Below are 15,863 nucleotides of genomic sequence, written 5' to 3' on the forward strand. Positions count from 1 at the left end.
GGTGCTTCCTGCTTTAGTTTTTGCTCGTAAGCAGGAATCAGGAGGAAATAATTATGGTCAGATTTGCCAAATGGATGGCGAGGGAGAGCTTTGTACGCGTCTCTGTGTGAGGAGTAAAGGTGGTCTAGAGTTCTTTCCTTCTGGTTGCACATTTAACATGTTGATAGAAATGAGGTAAAACTGATTTGAGTTTCCCTGCATTAAAGTCCCCGGCCACTATGAGCGCCACCTCTGGATGAACGTTTTCCTGTTTGCTTATGGCTGTATAATTGAGTGCCAGCATCGGTCTGTGGTGGTATATAGACAACTACTAAAAATATAGATGTAAACTCTCTTGGTAAATCGTGTGGTCTACAGCTTCTCATGAGATACTCTACCTCAGGTGAGCAAAACCTTAAGACTTACTTAGATTTGGTGCACCAGCTGCTGTTTACAAATATGTAGAGGCAGCCACCCCTTGTCTTACCAGAGGCCGCAGTTCTATCCTGCCGAAAAAGCTTAAAATTCACCAGCTGTATGTATGTTAATCATGTCGTCGTTCAGCCTCGACTCTGTGAAACACAAGATATTACAGTTTTTCCTTCCCGTCCGACTCATTGAAGAAGAATATTTCCTCCAGTACAGGGTGAGTAATTGCTGCCCTGATATCAAGAAGCTCTTTCAGTCGTAAGACACGGCGGCCAGCTCCTTCGGCACCATTATCCAGTCCATATCCCAGTCTGTTGTAATATGTCCACCATTGTGTCTGTACCCAAGAAAGCAAAGGTAAATTAACTAACAGAGGTGTGTGCTCAGCCCTTCCTGTAATCCCTGTTCACCCATGACTGCGTGGCCATGCACGTCTCCAGCTGACGACACAACAGTGGTGAACCTGATTACCAACATTGATGAGACAGCCTACAGGGAGGAGGTGAGAGCCCTGGCGGAGCGGTGCCAGGAAAAGGACCTCTCCCTCAACGTCAACAAAGTGAAGGAGACAGCAGAGAGCATGCCACCATCCACATCGACGGGGCCGAAGTGGAGAGGGTCAAAAGTTCCTCGCGTGCACATCAATGACTACCTGAAATGGTCCCATTACACTGACAGCGTGATGAAGAAGTCATAACAGCACCTCTATAACCTCAGGAGGCTGAAGAAATTTGTTTTGGCCCCTAAGACCCTCACAAACTTCTACAGATGCACCATTGAGAGCATCCTGTCGGGCCGGATCACTTGCACCATTCGCAACCGCAGGTCTCTCCAGAGGGTGGTGCGGTCAGCCCAACGCATCCCCGGGGGCAAAATACCTGCCCTCCAGGACATCTACAGCACCCGGTGTCACAGGAAGGCAAAGAAGATCATCAAGGACCTCGTCACCTGAGCTACGGCCTGTTCACTCCGCTACCATCTAGAATGCGGACACAGTACAGCTGGACCCGAGAGACTGTGAAACAGCTTCTATGGCGGCTTCAGAAAGTATTCATACCCTTCGGCTAATTCCACATTTTGTTGTGTAACAGCCTGAATTCAAAATTGATTGCAAATATTTTTTTATCGTACCTATCTACACTCAAGCCCCCATAATTACAAAGTGAAGACATGTTTTTAGACATTTTAGCACATGTATTGAAGACGAAATACAAAAATATATGTTCCAAAATGCTCAAATGGATATTCAATGCCTGTTTAGTTTTTTTACCCATCTACCAATAGCTGCCCTTTTTTGTGATACATTGAAAAACCTCACTGGTCTTTGTGATTCAATCTGTGTTCGAAATTCACTGCTCGACTGAGGGACCTTACAGATAATTGTATGTTTGCGGTACAGAGATGAGGCAGTCATTCAAAACATCGTGTTGAACACTATTATTGCACACAGAGTGAGACCATGCAACTTATCATGTGACTTGTTAAGCACATTTTTACTCCTAAACATATTTAGGTTTGCCATAACAAACAATCAATTCACTTCAGATGAAGATTTTTAATTTGGAAACATTTTGAAAAACACAATTCCACGTTGACATTGTAAATGTCAGGCTGAAACACAACAAAATGTGGAATAATTTAAAGGGTATGAATACTTTCTGAATACTTTAATAATGCTTGCATACTGTTTCAGCCACTTTATACACTGAGTATACAAAACATTCCATGACATAGACTGACCAGGTGAATCCAGGTTAAAGCTATGATCCCTTCTTGATGTAACTCGGTAAATCCACTTCAATCATTGCATATGAAGGAGAGGAGACAGGTAAAAGAAGGATTTTTAAGCCTTGAGACAATTCACTTCAATACCTGTTCTACTATTCAATACAACAGTCTTCAGGTGTATATCACCACAGATGATCTGTTAGATCAGTTTAAATTATAACACAGTTTCATTTTCATCAGCTGCTAGCATGCAACTTGCTGCTCATCATGATGGAGGTGTACTCCTGAGAGTAAGTGGGTCACTCAGTGACTCAGTCCATAGACACTTCATCAGAGTAAAGCAGAGACTCACTTCAGCTTGATTAGATATGTGGACGTGGACATTTGCCAGAGAAAAGCAATAAAGTGTGTCAAGAACTGCAACGCTGCTGGGTTTCACGCTCACCAGTCTCCCGTATGTATCAAGAATGGCCCACCACCCAAAGAACATCCAGCCAACTTGACACAACTGCGGGAAACTTTGGAGTCAACAATAGCCAACATCCTTGTGGAACTCTTTCGACACCTTACATTTCAAGCCCAGACTAATTGAGTCTGTTCTCAGGCCAAAAGTGGGTTCAACTCAGTATTAGGAAGGTGTTCCTAATGTTTTGTACAGTCAGTGTATGTATATACTGTGTTCTGGTCATGGCTCATCCTATATAACTTCATTTTTTTGTTTTTCCGGATTATGTGTGCAGTTTTACTTCTCCATTGCTTGGTATCACTGCACTGTTGGAGCTAGAAACACAAGCATTTGTGTTGCACTTGTGATAACATCTGCAAATCTGTGAACGCGACCAATACACTTGGATTTGACTCGAAGGTCTCGGATGTACAGTGAGGGAGACATACAAATGCACAGGCACAACACACACACACACACACACACACACACACACACACACACACACACACACACACACACACACACACACACACACACACACACACACACACACACACACACACACACACACACACACACACACGCAGGTCTGTTCTCAGCCACGGCCACAGTTGTGCCTGCCGTGATTATACCAGTGTCCATTTCATTCCAGCAGCAGTGTTCTTGTTGAGGTATCGCTTGTTCTAAATGAAAGGCCCTCAAAACACACTGCGTAACTGCACGTCCCTGACTGAGCTGATTACGTGGCAGACTCTTATTCGTTTCCTTGTCTTTTCAAGAGCGTAGTCGCGGCTTAGCATGCCCTCACTCATCCATTCATCCACCCCCCTACGCACGTGGCCACCCTGACCACACGAGCATTAGCTTGATGGTTAAAATAGCATTAGTCTTCGGTTTACAGGGACATAACTAAATGGTTTACAGGGACATGACTACATGGTTTACAGGGACATGACTACATGGTTTTACAGGGACATGACTACATGGTTTACAGGGACATGACTACATGGTTTTACAGGGACATGACTACATGGTTTACAGGGACATGACTACATGGTTTTACAGGGACATGACTACATGGTTTACAGGGACATGACTACATGGTTTACAGGCACATGACTACATGGTTTACAGGGACATGACTGTCTGTCGTTGATGCGTGGAGATACCTTGCAAGACTAGGTAGAGGGTGAACGTGACAGAGCAGAACAGGTGGGGCTGTTATGCCTTTGTATTGTGTAAGTAAGTATGTGGTATGTGTGCCCGCGTGTGTTTGTGTGTGTGCGGCGTATGTGTGTGTATATCTGCACACACGTGTGTGCCCTTATGTTTGTGTGTGCTTGCATCATGTGTGTATGGATTGGTTAGAGGGGGGCATTCCTGTTGTTGTTTGTGTTGGTACCAACCAAGCTCAAGGAGTCATGCTCTCTTTTTACATCATATAGAATAGTAATGTGACTGGAGGATGACCGGGACAGGATGGAGGTTACGGTCATGATTGAGAGTGAACAGGGGCAGGTGGTAGAACTCTCTGTCCTCTGTCTTTTACATTCTGCTCTGTAGAATAGGCAGGAAGTGAGTGACGCGTGTGTGTGTGTGAGCGCGCATGCGCACGCACACCCAACGGAGAGTTTGTTATTGTACAGCTAATCCTCTCCAGAGGCCAACACGTGTAAGGCGAACAACTGTGCTCTCCATATGAGATACAATGAAAGACTGGGTTAAAAGTCACAGTGGCCAGAGTATACATCATGTCACCAATAATGAAAACCTCCATCTTAATGTACACGGTCTGTATATTGTGTATACATTAAATAAGTAGGGTCAAGAGTTTTTTTCCCAGACCGTGATCCGACAAGGAAGAAACTCTGGGAATAAATTCACAGCTTTTAGTGCAGTTCAAACATCTGTGTGCTTACATGTTTGTTCCCCATACTTACATGACGAGACAAAACATGTGACTTGTACAAAATTGAACACCCACAGTGCTAGCTTTGTTTTGACATACTTTAAGACCCTTCACATTGGCATAACATTACAGATGCAATAGTCTACCAATTATCCGGAGAGCAGCTAAAAGCCTGTTTCATATCCTCTTGGTTCATCAGAGATGCTCAAACAGATGGAGCTTGTCATTGGTACTCAGTCACTCAGTTCCAGTCAAAGCAGATGAGTGACCGGGATGACAAGGCCTTCTGGTTCTGACGACACAATGGCGCTGTCCCAAAAGGCACCCTCTTCCCTACATGGGCCCTGGTCAAAAGTCACGAGAATAGGGGGCCTGATTGGGACACAACCAACATCTATCGACAGCTCGGTCCATCGGTCCATGTCCCCTGTGTCCACAGCCTGGGACACAATAAATCACCTATTATGGGATAGAGTGGATGTACTGTTAAACACAGGTTAGGGATCAAAGGTTAGGGGAATTGATGCTCATACACAACGCATGGTGGGCAAGGGGGAGAGTTAGTGTTTGTGTGTGTGTGTGTGGGGGGTATGTGCGTATGCGTGTATATGCGTGTCTCTGTGTGCATACTTGTGCGTGCAGTGAGGATACAAGTGGGGAGGAGTACATTTTTGGATCCGCAAGGAACTTTTGTCTCATGCTTTGTTCGTTCCAACCACGTCAAGGCTATATGGCACACATGACAAATGACTCCAGCGACTGTATGTGGGATGGATGGGGGGGGGGGGGGGGGGGGGGGGGGGTGAGGGAGGAGAGGGAGGTTAGAGAGATGTTGGTTGGTAGCAGCAGATGCGGGTGGAGATTTAGAGATAGCGTCGCAGAGCGTGACGTTCCTCCCCCCCCCCCCCCCCCCCTGTCGTCATTTGAAGCACATCTGTGAGCAGGCAGGCAGGCACCTCAACAATGGGAGACATTCAGACATTCAAATGAACTCTAACCCCCCTCTGCTATCACTAGCTAGCCAGCTCACCCCATGGGCCACGAGGACATCATCTCCAGACCTGGCATCTCACTATGCTCCTCTTTCACAACCACCCGCAAACATGGCTCATGTCCTCTCTCTCTCTCTATCTCTCTCCGCATCTCATATTCTCTCCTATTTCATTTCTATTTCTCCATAAAACTTTTCCCCACAATGGGAAACGCGTTGACAGTGCATTAGAGAGTGAGCACATAGTCTTAGTAGTTTTATCAACCCCCTGTCTTCTCTTTAATATATTATATTGGATTTATGATAATGTGGACTTGGATATTGAATGGGCATTGTCATGCAGTACGGTCATGCTTTATTAAGTCTATTGCGTCTGTATTGCTATTGTGGCTGTGGCGTTTTGTCATAGTAATTAAAAACAAGCAAAATAATTATGGTTTCATTAGTGGAATGCTGGATTACATACATCAGAGTCGCCACGGTAATGAGCTGAATCCTCCACTGATGACATCATTAATCTCTTTCCCCCAGCAATCATATAAACCTGCAGCAAACATAATCCCTCCACCTACTAGAAATACCCTTTAATCCGAAACAATGGACGTAAATCTATCTGTTTTTGCCCCTTTTTCATCTTAATCCTAAACATTTGATGAAAATACATTCATTTGACCCATTTGACACAGACAGCAACCCGGAGAGTACTTCGAGAAGAGCACAAAGATTGATTTCATTTGCCTAAATTGGATAACAAAGCGCATGAGGATCATGTTGTCTGTTAGCATTGCTACCTCTTCAGGGCTGATAACTGTGGCTACTGCTGGGAACGAGCGACCGGCACTATTAAATTAGTGTGAAAACAGGTAGAGCTATGTACAGGCAAGTCAACAGAGCGGCCAATACACAAACAGTGGAGCTTGACTCACAAAAGGGCTTAATGACCTTTTGTGAATATAGGACACTTCTTTTAGGCTGTTCTAAAAAATGGAGTATATCAAGGTTCTGGAAATGTTTTGTTGTTGTATAATGACACCAAGATGTTGTCTACATTCACGTACATTTCACAGATCATAGGGTCTTAGAGGAGGCATGTATAGGTCTAAAAAGGGCCTAAAATTGGCACTTTCGACATGACTTTCTCAAAATAGTGTGTTACAAATGTTAAAAGCATATCAAATATCCGTCCTCTCAATTAAGAGTTTATGTGAGAATTACCATAACAATCTAAAATGCCCAAATTATTTTGGGGCCTTCCTTGAATGGAAACGCCCAGCAACCTCTTTAACTAGCCTTCAGATGTATCCCCCATCCCCCTCTCCTCTCCATATACATCACTCTGATCTCCCTTGCTTATCGCGTTCAGAGGGGCCTTTGAAAGATGAGGCCCCTTGTGTGGATTGGGATGGATTGGCAGAGTGAAAGAGGGCGCTTAAGAAGGCTGGTGACACAATCAACTTGCTGTCAAGTAAACTGCGACGACATCAATCTGGTTCCATCAAGGACTATTCACTCTGCGACGACTCCCCGGGAGGGGGCCAGTCACGAACGAGCAGACCCTTACGATAATGTGCCACCTTTCTTCACACTCTCTGTATCTCCGTTTTCCTCTAGCAGTTCTTGACGTGTTTTTTTTTTTAAAGAGCTGAGAGCAAATGGCTGTCTCTAATCTAGTTCAAGGCCTAGCACTCTGGAGAGAACCACGTCGGGCGGCAACATAGTCACTAAAGGATTTCCTGGATTTCTTTTCTCTGAGAGGAAACAGAATGTCGTTAGGCTAGGTGTTAATGAGGGCCTCCATCTGGGCAGGCTAACCCCTATTCTCCTCTGCAAAGGTCTGTGTATTAGTCATGCCTGTATAGTTTTATCACCATGTGTCAAATGGGAACACCTGGACGATTTGTGTTTTCACTAAGCCCTGGTGTACATGACGGTGATTGTGCCATGATTCTACGTCATTGATTTTAGATAGACACACATTGACTTTACCTTTGTGAATATTTACTTTTAGCTACGGCAGGACATTGTCTATTTGAATTAGACGTTTCACCATGTCCATACACACTGAGCCATACTTCCAGTAGGACTAGGGTCCATCTGTAAAGTACACAGCAAACATACAGTGCTTACATAGTATCCTGCATTCTCTTCTTCCCTCACTCTCAAACCAAGAGGTCACTGTCTTCCACTGTAAAAGCAATGGGCTTCCAATTACCTTTAGAATTTTTTTTTTTTTTACAGTCGTGTTCAATTTCCTCACATTGGAAGAGGATGATGAGACATACACCCATCTCCTCCCACCCGTATGAGCTTCATGTCACGGAGTATATCACCCAACTCAAACTCTCAAATAGCAGGGAGCAACTCAAAGATGAAAGGCGTGACTTTTTCACCACAAAAAAAACTGACAGAGTTTATCTTGAGCTCATCCAGTCAGAGCTCTCTGTAATTGCATCCACCCCGTGTGTGTGTATGTGTATGTGTGTGTGTGTGTGTGTGTGTGTGTGTGTGTGTGTGTGTGTGTGTGTGTGTGTGTGTGTGTGTGTGTGTGTGTGTGTGTGTGTGTGTGTGTGTGTGTGTGTGTGTGTGTGTGTGTGTGTGTGTGTGTGTGTGTGTGTGTGTGTGGGTTGCGGTGACAGGGCGATGTGTTTTTTATGCTGCTGCTTCACAGCTCTCTCAACCCACGGGCGCTCCGTTTTGTCAGATGCTCCCAACAAATAGCGCCACAGTGGCAGTCTCTGCACTTATGCTCGAAATACGAACTTCTCCTGAACTAAGGTGAACTGGCGGGGGTGTCATTCCATGTCATTTCAGCAAGCCATGATACCCATCAGCTCAGATTGTTCTGAAATTGTTTCTGTAGTTATAAACCGATTGGTATTCCTGAAACATTATTTTGTTGAAATGTCATTTTATTTCTGAGAAATTAAGCTAATTGATTGCACCCAAATTGGCCCTTTTAAGTTATAGGATTCAGATAATATTCAGTAAATATAGTACTCAACATCCGATTTTGACCAAACGTCTTCCTACCAATGTTGTGATCTGTTTAATTAACACAAGAGACCAGCTGCATCGAGTGTTCAAAACCTGTTACTTTCACACACTTTATGGTAAATAATGTAAGCAACATCAGTAAAAACACATCACCAGATTCACATGGAATACATTACATAGTATGGAGAAGCAACACTCCAAGCCACAGCTTCATATTATTTGTCGAACATAGAGAACTGGTTGTTGGGGTGGGATTGGCATGGGATGTGGGGAGTCTGTGGTTGGCTTTTGAGCATTTGGGGATTCCTCATGTATTTTGGGGAATCCTCATGTATTACTCATTTGTAGGAAGAAGTTTGGTCTAAATCAGATGTTGGGTACTATATTTATTTAATGTTATCCGAATCCTATAAAGTAAAATTTACATTTCTTAGAGATCAAATTATATTCAACAAAATAATGTTGCAGGAATGCTAATCGTATCTGTCACCTACAACAGAAACGATTACAGAACAATCTGAGATGGAGGGTGTTGAAATCCTCTTACTTGTGCTTTTTGAGGTGGAGGGACCCTGGGAGAAGGGAAGGATGGAAGAACGAGGCAAGAGAGTAGGAGAGGAGAGGGGCTTTGAATGTCTCCACCTGGAAAACAACACTAAGGGAAATAATTAAACCACATATTTTCATTTTGCCATGTTTTTGTTAGACACCCAGACTTAAGTTTCAATTTCTGCGTCCATGTCCAGGTTTTCAGGGCAGTGTATTTTTGAAGGCCTGTGTTTGTGTGTGTGTGTGTGCGTGTGTGCGTGCATGCATCCGTTCATGTACGCCCTTATGCTTGTGTACGCTTGCATCTTTTTGTGTGTCGGTGTGCGCTGTTATACTCACACATGCTTAGACATACTGTATATGTGCGGTATCTGGGAGTAGCCTACTGTACGTAAGCAAACACATTGTTGAAAAAGCTGGCCCATGTATGTTTGGTTATATGAGCCTCGGTGTATGTGTTTGGGAGGGAGCTAGCTAGCTAGCATATGGTTATAGGATCATTCACAGCTGAGAATGGCATCAGGGCTGAAACCCTATCTCTCTCCCAGTCACCACATTCAGAGTGCCACGAGCACAGCTCCCTGCTAGAGACCACTGTTAATGAGGCTAGCTTGGACTGCTGGCTGGAGCCTACCCAGGCCTACTATATACACACAAGCTCATAGCCGTCCACATAGATGGGTTGGTTGTTAATTACGAAACAAAAGCGATGCGTGCGCAACTATGGGGCAAAACAGACAGGGTTGGCTTAGATTGTTGATAACTAGATTTAGTCTCCATTTTTTCCCATAAACATTTGCAAAATGAGCCCTTGCTGACTCTCAAATACATTGTTACAGTTGTTGGTTAGCTAGCTAGCGAATTTGAGCCATATTAGCATAGACAGTGACGTCAGTCAAAACACCTCAAAACCAAAAATTAAACTAGCTGAAGAAATCCACCTATGCATCTTCGTGTCATTGTTGCTAGCTATCTGGCCATTCAGAATCACAACAACACACAGAGTTCTGCCCCATTGAAGCGTGCACATCATTTTCGTGACGTGGCCAGCTAATCTGTCTTCACAGTGACATCCGTACACACACTACCGTTCAAAAATTTTGGTTCAATTAGAAATGTCCTTGTTTTTGAAAGAAAAGCACATTTTTTGAATTCAAGAATTTATTTTCAAGAATTCAAGGCACACTTAACACACTTAAGAAGGCCAGCATCCCGGAGTTGCCTCTTCACTTTTGCCGTTGAGACTGGTGTTTTGCAGGTACTATTTAATGAAGCTGCCAGTTGAGGACTTGTGAGGCGTCTATTTCTCAAACTAGACACTCTAATGCACTTGTCCTCTTGCTCAATTGTGCACCGGGGCCTCCCACTCCTCTTTTTATTCTGGTTAGAGCCAATTTGCGCTGCTCTATGAAGGGAGTAGTACACAGCGTTGTACGAGATCTTCAATTTCTTGGCAATTTCTCTCATGGAATAGCCTTCATTTCTCAGAACAAGAATAGACTGATGAGTTTCAGAGGAAAGTGCTTTGTTTCTGGCCATTTTGAGTCTGTAATCGAACACACAAATGCTGATGCTCCAGATACTCAACTAGTCTAAAGAAGGCCAGTTTTATTGCTTCTTTAATCAGGACAACAGTTTTCAGCTGTGCTAACATAATTGCAAAAGGGTTTTCTAATGATCAATTAGCCTTTTAAAAGGATAAACTTGGATTAGCTAACACAACATGCCATTGGACCACAGGAGTGATGGTTGCTGATAATGGGCCTCTGTACGCCTATGTAGAGGCGTACAGCTACAATAGTCATTTACAACATTAACAATGTCTACACTGTATTTCTGATCAATTTGATGTTATTTTAATGGACAAACAAATGTGCTTTTCTTTCAAAAATAGAACATTTCTAAGTGACCCCAAACGTTTGAACAGTAGTGAATGTGTCGAAGTAAAGGGTATTTAGCAAAATGCATATAGCATTCATGTATGCATGTATGGACACACATTTTTGCACAAAACCCAAGTGCAATGCACATACTTAGCCATGCTCGGCGTACAGATACACACATGCAGGGCAGGCATATGCTACTGTGTGTATTCAAGCCTAAGACAGCACTGCGGTTTCATGGGCAGCAACAGCTGATACCACGCTGATTGGTTGTTGCGTGTGTGTGTGTGTGTGTGTGTGTGTGTGTGTGTGTGTGTGTGTGTGTGTGTGTGTGTGTGTGTGTGTGTGTGTGTGTGTGTGTGTGTGTGTGTGTGTGTGTGTGTGTGTGTGTGTGTGTGTGTACAGTCATTAGGCCATTGGCCTCTGTTGCATGTCTGAGGTCACATCATGCATCGGGGTTTCAACATTTGTGAAAAGCTCTCTCCCCCACTCCCATCACTAACCCATGATGAGCATGTGTGGCTAATTGTTAACCCTGCACTCTTTCGACTGGCCAAAATGTTACACTCCCTCCCCAAGCCCTCATTGGTTGGTTGCTAATCTCTCTCCTTTGCTCTCGCTCGCTCTCACTCTCTCCAATGCACCAAATACCAATGTCCTCCGCTCTTTCTTTCTCTCTCTCTGCCTCTCTCTTTCACTCTCTGTCACCTAATTATAGCTCTATCTATTTACCCCCCTTTCTCTTGCTTTATCTTTATTTCTAAATCCTGAAGCCATTCAGAGGTGGGTAGAGAGCCAGAAAAGTAAACAGTGTGTAAATCTCTCTAATCTCCTCTAAGGAAGCTGTCTGGATCTGTCCTATAGTCAGAACTACTGCGCCAGGAAGTGTATTGTGTATCCCCAGCATACTCATTACTCATTGGCTTCTTTTGTTTGGATTCTGCATATTCATATACATGTAAATCTGACTGGAGGATGAAAGTCCTTACCAGACAAAAATAGAAGTACAGCTTTTTAGAATGAATTTAAAATCCATGCAGGGAAGGAACACGTTGGATGTCCTTCAGGTAGCAAAAGATAATGCCTCAGTTGCTGAATTCAGTCTTAAATTCAACCTGAATGTTTATATCTATTGTATATTGTAAATAGTAAAACACAGTTTCTCTGCATGAGGCTAAGATATCTGGTTAGTTATTTGTACAAATGGCCTGCAGAAATCGGTGTTAAAGACTGCCTGGCCGCAGGGAAATAAAGTACGATTTTAAAAGCAGTAAATTAATCCCATGATAAAATTTCTGTCAAAACAGTTTCCCCTGAGAGATTCTATGAGCAGGTGGCTTCCGTGGTCAAGGAAAAGCAATACTCCTAATCCATAAATCTTCTTCTGGCCCCTGGGTCAGTTTAGCAGTGGAATGACTGGACTGATTTGTGCCAATAAGTCTTAGGTCACACATCCTCTCTACTGGGTATCCAGTGTCCTCCTCTTCTCCTTTTCCTCCATCTTTTAATGTGGTGGGTTTGAGTTTTCCCGGTTCTCCCAGGGACTTTATCAGCCTGGTATTGTGGTTGATTAATGGCATCTGGTGATGTTTATCATGTGGCTCTCTTCATTGCCCTGATGAATGAGGACTCGGCAGTAACCTGAGCTCTATCTGGCCCCTACATACCCGCATAATAACCTGCATAAGGGGGAATGTAGACGGGTGGCTGGCGGAGCAAACTCCTGCTGCCCCGAGGTCATAACCTCACTGTGACCTCCACTGAAGCTCTAAACATAACTTGTGGGAGATTGTTGTGGTGCCTGAGGAAGAGGAGGATATAGGTCATCTTGGTTCATCATGGACTGAAGGAATGAGTCATGAGGATAATGTCCAAATGATTGTATACTCTAGAAACTCATCTAGCCAGCTGCAAAGTCATTAGTTGTATACTGTAGTCTTGAAACTTCTATGTCATATCAGCTGACATTATTGCCTCTTACTCCAGCTGTGATTTTTTATTTATTTTTAATAGATACTGGGGCAGTGATTCAGTCTACCAATTCCAATTCTATTGGTTCCAGCTTAGGTGAACTCTGACCCAGTGTCATCATACTTGGTATGTCCGAATCCAGCTGTCCCTGTGCATTTATCACCAATCACCTCATCAGGTTCACTTCCATTTAGTAGAGCTCTGAAAACCGCAGTCATATTCACCTAATGTAATACACCAAGCCCCTTGTCTCCTGCTCATCTTGTTCTCATGAGGTGGGTTGATAGTGAGACCCTACTGAACCAATCACAGGTTCAACATCCAGCACAGGAAATCAAGTCCTGGTGAGCCTTTTCATTTTGATGAAAAGAGAGCTTTTAGGCACATCCAACTAAGCACAGGAGCTGGACCTTAAAGACCATCAGTAGAAATATCATAATACAGTATGTACTCATGCTTTGTTGCTCCTGAAGGCTAGGTCACGGCCGACATTATTTTATATTACGTTTTTTCACTTCCTGTTTTTTATTCCCACTCTCACAATGCAATAAGCCATCCACTGTTGAGTATGGCCTTGAGTGGGAAACCATAGAACTAGTCCCAGTCCAGTGATATTATAATCTTCTTACAGCGGGTCAGAACGTCAACATCACTAGGAACAGCTCACTGTTTACTGTGGCTTACTGGAGATAAAGCCAACAATTTTGTGGCAGGAACTGACATCACTGGGAGCTGTTCAAAAGTATATTTATATTCAGCTTAGTGCTGCAGTTCCTGTAAAATGTCATGGTATCATCAGAAAATGACTGACTTTCCCTGGAGCATAGATTATTGGTGAACCTATGAAACATTTTAATTTACTCTGACTCTATTTTCGTGGTTTTCTCCACCGGTCACTTCCTGGTTGCGCTGCCTGCGTTTCTCCAGAACTTGCTGCTGAAGAAAAAGGGAAATGAACACGCTGGCTAAATGCATCATTGACCTTGAGTAAGGTACGGACACTTTGGCATGCCCTCAGAGTAAATATATAGCACCTCATCGATCTGAATTTCTCTGACCCGTATGGTGATGTGAATGGCTCTTTCCATCCTCAGTAGAAGAAGTTCAGAGGAACACATTATTCCGCCTCACCATTTGTTACACTACCTCATTGTATGATAAAGACAGGGAGTTAGTATGTGTCATATTGATGGACTTCATAGAGAATTCAACTGGCATTCGGTACCCAGCAGTCATCTGTAAACTCCCTCTGAACTTAGAAAAAGTCTTGTCTCACATCAAAATAAAGACCCTAGGGTACAACAGATCTTTACTAGGTGCAATGGACTGGCCTGTAAGTTTAGCACGCAAAGAGAAACAGTAGGGCATTCTGCTAGCAATATCTGTGAGACACAGCCTGTCAACACTGTTTGGGGGCAGTCAAAAGAGACTGGAGTTGCATGCTTTGAGGTAATGTAGTTGTGCAGAGAGAAGCCTAACATACTGTAGCTAGCTATGAGATGCAGGAAGTAGAGTGTGGGATAAGTACGCTAACAAAGACATGTAGTTTTGTGCAGCTAGCATATTGTTTCGTGAAGGTTTGGTGGGTTAGAATGACAGCTCTCTAAAGATCAAAACTGCACTTAATTAACAGATAGAATATCATATTGATTGTGCAGTCAAACAAACACTGTAGCATACAGTCAGCCATGGAGAGTCATTTTAGCATTAAGTGACGTGAGTACTCAATGTATGGTAAATCGACCGACTTTTGATTTGGGGTTTGGATGGTTTGATCTCCCCAGATGTTTTATGTTTCAGGTGTACAGTAGGCTATGCACTGAGCGTACAAAACATTAAAGACACCTGCTTTTTCCATGACATAGACTGACCAGGTGAATCTAGCTATGATCCCTTATTGATGTCACTTGTTAAAGAAGGATTCTTAAGCCTTCAGACAATTGAGACAAGGATTATGTATATTCTTTATTATAAACTGGGTGTTTCAAACCCTGAATGCTGATTGGCTGACAGCCGTGTGTATGTGTGCCATTCAGAGGGTGGATGGGCAAGACAAAATGTTTAAGTGCCTTTGAACATGGGTATGGTAGGCGCACCAGGCGCACCAGGCGCACTGGTTTGTGTCAAGAACTGCAACGCTGCTGTGTTTTTCACGCTCAACAGTTTCTTGTGTGTGTTGAGAATGATCCATCAACCAAAGGACATCCAGCCAACTTGGCACAACTGTGGGAAGTATTGGAGTCAACATTGGCCAGCATCCCTGTGCATCGCTTTCGACACCTTGAAGAGTCCATGTCCTTTCGACCTGAGACTGTTCTGAGGGAATTGGGGGGGGGGGAATCGGGGGGGGGGGTTCCTAATGGTTTGTACACTCAGTGTATACTCTCTATTCTAAATTAAGTTGTCTCAGGGTGGCTGTATGGTACAAGAGGGAGGCATGAGTATCCCCAGAAACAGGCAGTATCGATAGAACATTTAGCAACGCTGCTAACCTGAACATCAGACACACACACGGTTGAATAAGTGGCACAGAAAGCTGTTTATATGTTGAAAGAGTCTGGTGTTTGAGTGGTGGAAGGGGTCGACTGTAGGGGTTTGAGGGGGAGGTTCAGGGTAGCAGCCAGGGATATAATTTCACTCCCTCCGCTTCAGCAGTGAAATACCTTGCTTGTGTAAATCACCCGGGGGGGCACAGAAGTCATGAAGGTGACACTTATGAGGCACTAAGGGTTCACAATGGAAAGATGTGGCTGGACACACTGTCTCTGGGTACATTTTTACCCATAACACATCGCTCTCATGTACCCTTTGGTAATCCCCTCTGATTCGAAAGCACTGCAGAACCTCACCCACTAATCCTTCAGACCCATTATCAGATTTCCATGTTGTGACAGAGGCTTAATGCGTCTTATTTTGATTAAAGTACATTTGTATTAACAGAGAGAGATACTGATTTTATTCATTTCAAAAGCACCGCTTAGT

This window comes from Salvelinus fontinalis, chromosome 32 (assembly GCF_029448725.1).
Source record: "Salvelinus fontinalis isolate EN_2023a chromosome 32, ASM2944872v1, whole genome shotgun sequence".
Classification (NCBI taxonomy): Eukaryota; Metazoa; Chordata; class Actinopteri; order Salmoniformes; family Salmonidae; genus Salvelinus; species Salvelinus fontinalis.